This window comes from Anarhichas minor, unplaced genomic scaffold, assembly GCF_050575085.1.
Source record: "Anarhichas minor isolate MPS153535 unplaced genomic scaffold, ASM5057508v1 ptg000033l, whole genome shotgun sequence".
Classification (NCBI taxonomy): Eukaryota; Metazoa; Chordata; class Actinopteri; order Perciformes; family Anarhichadidae; genus Anarhichas; species Anarhichas minor.
In genome coordinates this window covers 2,682,677-2,694,037 of record NW_027466479.1, presented here as the reverse complement: position 1 = coordinate 2,694,037, position 11,361 = coordinate 2,682,677, and positions in this window count along the sequence as shown.

Here is an 11,361-nt window from a genome sequence, read left to right as displayed (position 1 = left end):
AACCGGAAGTTGTTCTGCTCCGCCATATTGACGGCCGTCCTAAAGCTCTTATTTAGCTCGGAGGATTGAGGATCGAGGAGTGAGGAGGGATCTCAGAGGAGCCATGAGCAAGGACGAGAACAGCCTTCCAGGAAGTGTTTTAAATGCTGACACGCCCCCTCATTGTTCATCAGTTATGTGATTGGACGCTACAGCTGATCGGACTGACTGACTGGCCCAGTCCCAACGTCCCCCCTAAAGCCTCAAACCCTGAACCCTCAAGGACTTACTGACTTCACCTGGTTAGTGGGTGAGTGTGAGAGACTGTGAGGGCTTGAGATGGTGTAAATATGAACAGGACAGCACTTTGCTGCAACATATCACGTTACCATGAAAACGACAAGAAATATGATGTATAATTGTGTGTATATATTTTATACGTTGTACTCCCTGGTTTGAATGTCTTCAGGCTCTTTCCTCACACGATGAGGTCATTCATATAATATATTTACTCGTTTTTTTGTCAAAACAGCTTCAATGACAAAATCAAATATTTGATGAATAAATATTCTCTGATTTCATGTGTTTTTATCTTCCATCTTTAACCCTTAATGTTTCTGAGTACATTTAATATTCCAGGCTGAACACACGTGATCCGTCCTCTTTGTTTACCTTTTCTTTACGTCTCCATGCGTCCACTGGTTATCCCGTGTTTAACGTCACATTGCAATGATTTGTGGGTAATTCCCTTAGGCTAAATTAGCATCCTATGCTGACTTATGGAAAGGGTTCATAAAGGGCTCACAATGTCTGCCAGAGACTCAAACACTCGATGATCTGACAGTGGGACAGAACTAAACCCTCACGGACTTTACGGGAGCGCGCCTCAAAGTCTGAGTCCGTAAGGGGGGAGATTGGGATTGGGCCAGAGATTTGAGTTTCATACCGGAGTGAACACAGATCACAGATTAAACTCAAGCTTTATATTTGATTAGTTTTCTGATTCAGCGTCTGGTTTAAATATATGTTCATTGTAGTCTGAACAACAAAAGGACCACAAACAACTTTCTTCATTTACTAGAAAGATTTGTCTTTTCATGATCTGATGTTTCCCTCAATAACTTTTATTATGAATACAATTAAAGTCAGAGAGAGCTGGAGAGACAAAACACCTTTTACATCATGTATCATCATTTCATTCAGTCACGTGAGGCGGATCATTCCTGTGTCGGGTTTTGATGAGTTTTATCATTGAAATTTAACCTGAAACATGGAGCCTAATACATTTATTCCAGTATTCAAGAGAAACCAAAATCATATTTTGGGTTAATTAATAATGACGTCACAATCTGTATTTCAAAATGTACAAATGCATTCCGTCGGTAGACATTGATCCTGCGCTTATAAACAGAACACAGTCTGTTAAAGAGGTAACAGGCTACAGAGAGAAACACCTCTACAGTGATGATTACTGTGTGTCTTTATTAGTTATTAGTATTATTAGTTACTGTTATTAAGTACAGTGATCATGTGAACAGACACAAACTTATCAAAAGTCTCTCCAGCTGTTAAAGCCGACTGACAGCTGATCTGTGATCAGCGTCACAGACGTCGCTTCACGTGACGCAACTGAGGAAAGGACGTCTCATGTCTCTTAAAACATATTTCCTTCGTTCCTCTCTCCTTGCATGGTTTCCTCCATGCATCCCTGGTGGGAGGGACTAAGATGCAAGGAAAGGACCCAAGTGAGGGAAACGGGGATGACATTAAGAGACTTGGGATGTACCCAAAGTATATCGGGGTCTTGTTCACGAGTGAAGGTAAAATCAAGCGTCTGCAGTGCTGTGGGCGTTGTACCGGACCGTTGTGCTGAAGAGGGAGCTTAGCCGGAAGGCTTGGAGTAGACACTGCTCCTTCGTGTCGAAAGGGGCCAGCTGAGGTGGCTCAGGTATCTGATCAGTATGCCTCCTGGACTCCTTCCTTTGGAGGTTTTGCAGGCACATCCAACTGGTAAGAGGCCCCGGGGTAGATCCAGAACACGCTGGAAAGATTATGTATCTCGTCTGGACTGGAAATGCGTCTGGGTTCCCTAGGAAGAGCTGGAAAGCATTGATAGGGAAAGGAACATCTGGAGTACCCTTCTAAACCCGCTGCCCCTGAGACCCGGGGTTCTAAAACACCAGAGTAGTGTGGACGCTAGGCGTAAAACGCAGCAAAAGTTATGCATTTTAAAACGAAAAGTTATTAGTGTGGATTTGACCTAATTTGCTTTCATTCCAAGAATGAAATGAGAAGATCAAAAATGCCTTTTGTGTTGCAGTTGAAGTCCACACAGGCCCTTGCAGTCATGCTATTTAACTTCAGGAAGGACCTTTACTGGTTGGTGAATGTTTTGTCAAATGTTTTTTCTTTGTGATTTAATACCAGTTTCTACCAGGTTAGTTTGTTTACATACTCTTCAGTTCTATGAATAAGATGATGTATTTGTTGGTATTTTGTTCAGGATGAAGCACAAGATGGGACAATCTCACATGCGTAGGCTACATACTGGACATTGCGCCCGAATCAGAACTGCACTCACTTAAGCACCACATAGTGGTGGACAAGACCACTTATACAACTTCCAATTCTGACCTTGGATCTGACATGGGGGTTAACCAGTCTCCTGCTTAGGTGCACACTTGAGGTAGAGAATGTGTAAATGAAGCTTGATGCCCCAGTGGAATAATCAGCCAAGAAAATTAATGCCATTTTACTCCGAGCACAAGTAGAAATTATTTTCACTTGGATGGTAAAAGCACACAATGGGACATTTCTGACAAAAAATAAGAGGAAGGTTATGTGGACTCTGTTAAAAAATAATGAATTTTCTGGATTTTTGATAAGTTTGTTCCAATTATCAGAAATTATTATTTGTGAATGATGATTTCAATGAAAACCAAAAGCCAAACCTCTAATGTACAGAATTACAAACTATAATTACAAAAATAATGTTATTATTACAAACAATAAATTAGAACAAACATATAGGCCTACTACAAAGTGTAGGACTTTGCTATTCATATGTCAGTTTCTGTGATTGGTCGAGTTTCTTTCACTCAGGAATTCAAGTTTGATTCTGAATGCGCGGATCGTATGTCAAGCTGGACACGCCTTCATTTATGTCTTCTCAACCTCAAGTGCACACCTCGGAAGAGACTGTGAGGATGGGCGCGTACAACAACATCAATAATGTGTGGCTTCAGAGCAGAGAGCTGCTGCAGGCCTCTGAAATGTGCTGGTGGAATCACATGCACTGTCTAGAGTGGCTGCAATCGGTCCAGCAGGCGCTCGTGGGGGAATCCAGGGGCAAAAAAATGGTCTTACGCTCCACGCATTGCAGGTCTGAATCAGGCCATTTAGAGGAAATCATACTTTCACTGATTTGTTTAGTTTTTTATTTGTTCGAGAGGGACAATGTACATTGATGAACACTTTAAATTAAAATGTAAATGCACCCAATTACAGCCGCAAGGCTGATTTCCATTGTCTGTCCCCCTGCCAGAATGTACAGGCTGAGTGTCCTAAAGGAAAAGGTCATGCCAAAGTGTAATAGTAATAAACTAAGATCAATTACAGTCTGTAGCTGACAATACACAATAGTTCGATAATAAAAAGTTAACAATGGATAAAAAAGGAATCGCATATATATATAAAAGAAACTAGGAAAAATATCACAGTGTAAGGAAGACATTTCATATTCATCGTATTGCACCCAGATATATTGCACATAAGGGCATTAATTAATTTGCACATTTAAGGTTTCATTCATTCATATAACATTAGTACATCACATATCCATGACACTAATACTGCTAACCCAGGTTAAACTATCTATGTGCACAAGTTTGGGTGGACAACAGCCATCCCTTCATGTGCTTTTTAAAAGTGCTGAAGTTTGGGCACTCCCTAACGGAGGATGGTAAAGTGTTCCAGAGGGTGCCGCCTTTGACAGACAGAACCGTCTGACCAAAGGTGGTGCGCCTGTGTGGGATGACACAGTCGCCTCTGTCGGAGGCTCTGGTGACTCTAGTCGCAGGGCCGCAGACAGGTCTCTGTTTGATGTACTCGTTCAGCGGAGGAGGTGCCAGAACATTTAGGACTTTGTAAATGATGCTGGCTTCTTTAAGGCTGATAAGGTTGTTAAAACTTAAAAACTTATGTTTGTTCAGGATGTGGCAGTGATGATAGGTTCGCGGTTTGAGTGCTCTCTTATACAGAGATTCTATGGGTTTGAGTGTTGCTGTGCACGTGAGTGACCAGCTGGTCAGACAGTACACTAAATGTGCGACGATCATGGAATGTAGGAATGTCCTGGCTGCGTTTTCTGTCAAGCTGTTTCTGATGTGCCTGAAGTTTAGAAGGTTGAATGAGTGGCCCATGTGTGTCTCAGAAATAAAGAAGCATACACCAATGGTCCTTGTTAGTGCAGATAAAATGATCCAGCCTCACAAGTTAAGTTCAGCAGCGGAAAATGCATCTCAAAGAGGATCCCATCATTTTTGCAGAGATGTCACGGCCCTCGGCATCTGATACTAACGCATAAAGCACACTTTAGCGTCGCACCGGGCTTTCAAGTAACTACAGTATGAACACATCTGTGTCATCATTAGACACTCAGAGAAAACGACCGATTCTCACTCCCAGCTCGTCAAATACCACCGCTGTGTCAGTGCCCCTCGGCATCAGAGATCAACCAATGGCCCCCTTCAGCAACTGTATGTGATGCACCGGGCTTTCACTTAGCTCCAATGTAACCCTCCCACAGCATTCATGGACATTAAGAGCTTGTGACTTGACATAAAGTGCATGGGATTCTGCTTCGGGTAGGTGGGCGATGGGTCAAACTAACTTTCAACCACGAGACTGATGCTCGTGGTCCGTAATAAAAGTAAACGTTGATTTATTTTGTCAGGTTCATTTTGTCGTTAGTCACATCATGTCAGTTGTTAGTCACGTGCCTCATAAGTATCGTTAGTACCGTGAGTCACGTGATTCCCTAAACATTTGAGTTGTCAGTGAGGTTAACGTCACGATCGTCTCCTAAACCTAACCTATGCATGTAATGAGCGTATTGTGACAGACCGTCCGGAGGGGTATCTAGTGTATGATGAGGCACCATTAAGTGGTGCTATTTTAGGAGTTGTGAGTGAGAATGTGTTGGAGAAAATGCTGCGGCGGTGTAATGACATATTAACATGGCCAACATACCCTACAAGTCCGGGTGGGTCAAACAAACACAGGACAACCAGGAGACCGGTGTACTTGAAAGGTGTTTCAACTCAATTCAATTTATTTTTGTATCGCTCAAAATCACAAATCACAAATTCTCCTCAGAGGGCTTTACAATCTGTACACATGCAACATCCTCTGTCCCAGAATCCTCAAATCGGAACAGGAATACCTTTACTCCCAAAATACCTTTAACGGAAGAAAAAAGGAAGAAAGCTTAGAGAGAGCAACAGAGGAGGGTTCCCTCTATCAGGATGGACAGAAGTGTGATAGATGTCATGTGTACAGAATGAACAACATAACAGAGTTACAACACATTCAATGCATATGACAGAACCACAGCAGGAGGCAAGACCATGTTCCAGGTGTAACCAGGATCCATGGAAACCTGTGAGGCGAGAAAGCACAAAGACTCCAGGGAAGAAGCCAAGTCCGTAATGTGCATTAATGGCAGTGGTGGGCAAACCAGGGCCAGCAAAGCCTTCTCTGCTGGCCTAAACAGAATCACAAAGTTATAGCTATTTTTTCATAAATAAACGACATGTATGCTAATTATTTTTCCCATTAGCTTATCTTCTCATTGCACAGCTACTGTCTTCCTCAGTTGCTCTGCTTCCAGTGCAGCTTGTTTTAACCTCCTCCACCCCACGAGGTCGCCGGTGTCCTCGTGGGGTTCAGGCCCCCTGAAAATGTTGTCCGGAAAATGGATTTATTGTTTGCTAAATATTGTGGATTTGTAAAATAATTTTACCGGATTAAACAGCAACGTATGGGCAACACTATCATATAAGTCACTTTTTACACACTCCAAACACAACTATAGACTACTAATATAAGCATCTAGAAAATGTGCCATAAAAGGACGAATTTGTGGCCATAAATCGCCATCATATTTAACTGCACATCGATTTTGGACCAGGAAGCTAACGGCTAACGAGCTAAGCAATGCATTTTGTAGCTTTAGCATTCGACACAAAACACATAAATACCTTCGGTTTTTCTCTCCGTGGAAGCAGTATAAAGCTGTGAGTGGACAAAGGTACCATGGCACTGGTCTTCGCCAAAGAAAATCTTGGTTTTTGCTCACGTTTTATGAAAAATTAGTAAAATAACGTCGAAGATTATCCGGTTCAAAGCTACCGTCATTGTTGCCAACTGCATCCTGTTTACAGCCGAGCTGTTTCCAGTATAAGAGCGGTCAATCCAGTTTGCGCGAGCGGTCAGACTTCCGGCGAACGGAAATTTCCGCTCGGGGAGACGCGGCACTTCTTGCAACGTTACTCGCTGAAACTTGTGTCAATCAAGACCCGCTTCGAAGCCAGCATTCCTGAGACTCTGACGCGTCGAAGGCGGGCTCATTGACTGAAATCGACCGATGATAGGCTGAGCTACAGCCCCATAGACACAGAGCAACTGAGAAAATCCTATGAATGACAGCCAGAAACAGGCTCTGAGTGGACCCTTGCTCTCAAAATGATTTCTAACGGCTGTATTTGGATGTATTGAATAATATGAGTGATAAAAAAAGTGAAATATATAGTTATATAGTATATAAAAGTACAATGTAAGAGCTGCAGCAGCTGGTTCCAAAATGACGACCTCGCGTGACCTCTCTGTACTAAAGCCTCTTATTCTTCACTTTATTCCAGCCAACCTTTATTCAACAACTACTGATCGGTTGTGCTATGATTTGGGAGAGTTTTAGGCAGCCAGCTGCATTATTTCAAAAACATAATATCAATAAAAGTGCTTTTTTTTCAGGCGAACCTGAATATTTTCAATTTGAGCTGTGTAATATCTTCATGCACTATATTAACCAGCAACATATACACAATATTTACCCATCTGAACAATCTCAAAGTGTTATCTGATTATAGCATCACAAATTATTCAAATAGACCTTGTAGTTACAGAACTGTGGTCTCCTTAGTATGGGTATGCCATTTTCGAGCAGAGGCCTACAAATAGGGCTGAGGCTGTAAGTAGAGCTTTTATCCAATCAGATTTCACCTCTGTGTCTCTAGGTAAGAAGAAAGGCCCGAGGCCTGCAGACTCACAAGTGAATCCCTTTGCACTTTAAGAATGGGGACGATATTGTTGATTGTCATCGTGTTCAACCAATCAGATCTTTAGTTTGACATGTTGGGCGTATTCTTTGACGTGCCAGAGCCTGCTAGCTGGCCTACATGTACGTCAGCATTAACGTGCTGTGTGATTGGTCAGTGGGCTAGCGTCACTGTTGGGACGCTGAAGATAGCTAGTAGAACTTAGTAGTAATAGTAAGAGTTCAAGTTGAAAGATATGTAAGAAGTTATGACATTAACATGACATTTTTAGCGTTTTGCTTGGTCTTGATTCTCTTTTTTTTTTACTTAGCTTTGTTTTGTTTACACTCAGTGACTGAAGGAGGAGAAACGGATTTCTCGAGAAGGACATTTAAGGAAAAGCTGGACATCGTAAGAAAAGGTCGGCCAACCCCACAGCTAGCAGCCCTGACCCAGCCAGGAAAAAGATTTGTACGAACAGTATTTCTGGCTGACAGCGTCAGAGAAGCGTTGCACATTTTATGGCTGGGAATGCGTTTTATTTGCGACTGAGCGTCTTGGTGTTTGTAGCTACGCTACGCTAACCTGAGTTGGCTAACCAAGGCAGCAACAAGACACCATAGCACAACAGAACACTTACAAGCTACGGTGCTTTTGACAACTTTAGCTGAGACCCGAGTGGATCTACAACTCAACGAACACGTTCACAGGAGGACCTCTGGCTGGAACTGAACCGCACCGATGTTCTGTTCAACCACGTCATTAAACTCTTCATTAACAAAGAAAGGAGGATGGACTTTGTCTTTAAGTGAACAGCAGCTTTGGTAAGTGAAGTGCTTTTGTGTTTTTACATCTGCAGTAGCGTTACTACTGTGTTCATCTGTCTATGGTGTCGTTTTTATGATATGGTTGATATTGTTCCCTCTGATGTGAATAATATTTGAATGGTGCTCTTCAGTGTGTGGTGGAATACGTGTTTTAGCGCCACAGTGTTGCTGGATTGATTTGTTGCTTTGTTGTCATATAAATATATGTGACTGGTTCTTGCGAGTTTGTTCTTGTCATTGTGTTAATTACATTGATTTTCACGATATGCATTGTCCGTTAATGACGAAGCATCCCATCATGCGTGTATTCATGGATCTGTTTTCTTTAACAAAGCAAGTATTATGGTCTGGAGAAATGGGGATTGTGTAGCGATGGCTTTAGTCCTGTTTGAATCAGAAGGGAACAGCTAAACGCTGCGGGGAGAGTTTGTAGCGTGTGTGCTGCTGTTAGTTTTCCTGCTAAGCTAGTTTAGCGTAGCGCACCTCTCAGAACACACGTGTCTCACCAGAGTACAATGTTTTTCCGTGGTGGGCGTGTCAGACAGCACGTTGTCTGTTACGTTGGGTGGGTTGTCAGGTTGAGCGCGGTGGCTCCACCGAGAGAACATTTCGTACGGTCATGGAAAACCTGGAAAAGTCATGGAATTTTAAAATGGTTATTTCCATGCCTGGAAAAGTCATGGAAAAAAATTAAATCCCAAAAGTTTTGGAAAAGTCATGGAAATTTGTTATATTCATATTTTCATGTCGTTCATTTACGTTGAGTTGCCAGCCAGCGTTTCTCAGATTGGAGTGAGACGAGGAGAAAAGGTGATGTCGTGATCTTCGCAATAGAACATCTGTGATGGGTCGAGTCTTGGCCAATCAGCGTTCAGATGTGTACAGCGTCTTCATTTCCCTCCGTTAAAGTTTGAGTTACGTTATGTACCGTTACCGTTCAGACTTGCTGGGTTAAGTTAATGTCCACTGCATGCGGAACTTTGTCGACTGTTAACGTTCGTCATTATCGCGATTTAGAAGGAAAAAACGTAGCGTGATGAAACATGCAGCCCTCCCGTGTTCCGGTTCAGTTCACGCGGTCACTCATTAACGTTAAACCGGAACACCGGCGCATCTGGTTGCAGGTTGTTTGTTTTAACTCAAAGTAGAATGAGGATGATTTCGTGGTCAAAATAACTTTCATGACCACGATGATGAGGCCCAGATACTGATGAGATGATGAGGTCAAAGAGCTTCAGGGAGAGGAGGCTGATTGTGTAGCGCAGCTTGATGCAGGGCTGAGCTGTGAGTGGAGCTGGGCCTGGATAAAGGTGGAGGTCTAAACAGACGTGAGTACAGCTTCCTGCTGTCACAGTGTTTTAAATACATTGATAAGGCAGGCTATGCTAAATGCAGCCTCTGCTCCAAGGAGATGAACTACAGCAACAAGGGCTCACATGCCCTCTCATCACACTGTTCACTGTAATGACCACAGCCAGTGTACCAACAGTCCCACGTTGCTCTCAAGAACCCTGAAGTAATGAGGGTTAAGGTGCCTGTACCTTCATTTCAGCGGGTTGCTAATGCAGAGGTGTGTATAGATTACAGCTATTATTTTACTCTTGATAAGCTACTTTAGCCAGAGTAGATTATCATTTTCATTTAAATAATTGAACTGGATTGAATGCATATTAATTGCAAATAGAAGATAGGCCACAATTCCAACAGCTGTACAGTAACAGTGGAAGTTAATATGAAGCCGTACAGTAACAGGGTTCAATGAAACATTTGCACTACAAAAGGGAAAGCAATATGGGCACTAGCTGGATGCTACTACCTACTAAAGCTCTTATTGATGTGTCAGTGTCAACCAGAGTATATTTATAAATGTTTATTCTTTTAATCAAACTATTGTCTCTCATTCGTTTGTGTCATTTAAGGTATACTGTATGCTTTGGAATTCTCATTGTTAGTTTAAATACTACATTTTCTCACTTTTTCATGTATACACCGAGATTTCACAAAATGTTTGGTCATGGAAATTTGGTTTAAAGTCATGGAAAAGTCATGGAAATCCATTGGTCAAAATGTGTATGAACCCTGACATTATGTTTCCCACAATTTAAGCTTCTGTATTTTCCAAATGCACTAGTATTATTCAAAAGTATTGTTCGGTTCGTAATGCGTACCGAACCGTGAGCTTCATACCGAACGGTTCAATATGAATGCGTGTATTGTTACACCCCTAATAACCGTAGCTGTGGTGTCATAATGAGGTTATTAGGAGGTGGTTCAACTGTAGTAGGACTAGGGTTGGGTACCGAAACCTGGTGCTAATATGGCACCGGTTCCTATACGACCGGTATCTACCGGACCGAAACGCAACGCATATTTCGGTGCTTCCTTTCGGTGCCTGAGCCGATTGAAATACTTTTTTTACACTACTCTGATGACTCCGTCCTGGCAGCCTCGGTCCTCCGCTCCTCACTCATAGTATTATTACAACCGGACGAGCCGTGCGCGCTTAGAAACAAACCCCTCCATCATTCTGGCGAAGCTTCGGCCATGATTTATTAAAAAAACAAAAAAACGAGACCGAGAACTGTCATAAACACAACATCCACAGGCACGCGAAACCTTCTTCTTCTTCTTCTTCTTCTTTGAGGTGTAGTGGCGGTTGGCAAACGATGAATTGCCGCACTACCGCCACCAACTGGTAAAATAAAATAAAATAAAATAATTTTGCCAGAGAATGCAAATATAAGTTTGAAGCTGTAGTGTGTGTACAGAGTGTGTGTGTTTTGTATTTATTTATATTTATTTAAGTATACTGTAAACTGCTGTTAACAGTTAATATATTGTTCATAGTTTGAAGTTTAAAAGTTTGAAGCTGTAGTTTGAAGCCAAGTGTTTTGTATTTATTTATATTTATAGTATACTTTAAACAGTTAATATATTGTTCAATTTGAAGAAAAAAGTATCGGTTCAGGCACCGTTTAGGCACCGGTATCGTTTTAAAAGTATCGTTTTAGCACCGGTATCGGAAAAAACCCAAACGATACCCATCCCTAAGTAGGACAGCACTGAAGGCCCAGGTATGAAACACACGGCCCACCTCTGATTAATGGTATCGGTAATAGAAATAATAATGTTAATAATAAAAAATGTCCGTGTCCCAACTTACATTAGTGAAGTTTGTGATGTGGTTTAATCTACTTATGTTATGTTGTTTGTGTTTTACTTGGTTTACATACTTATTT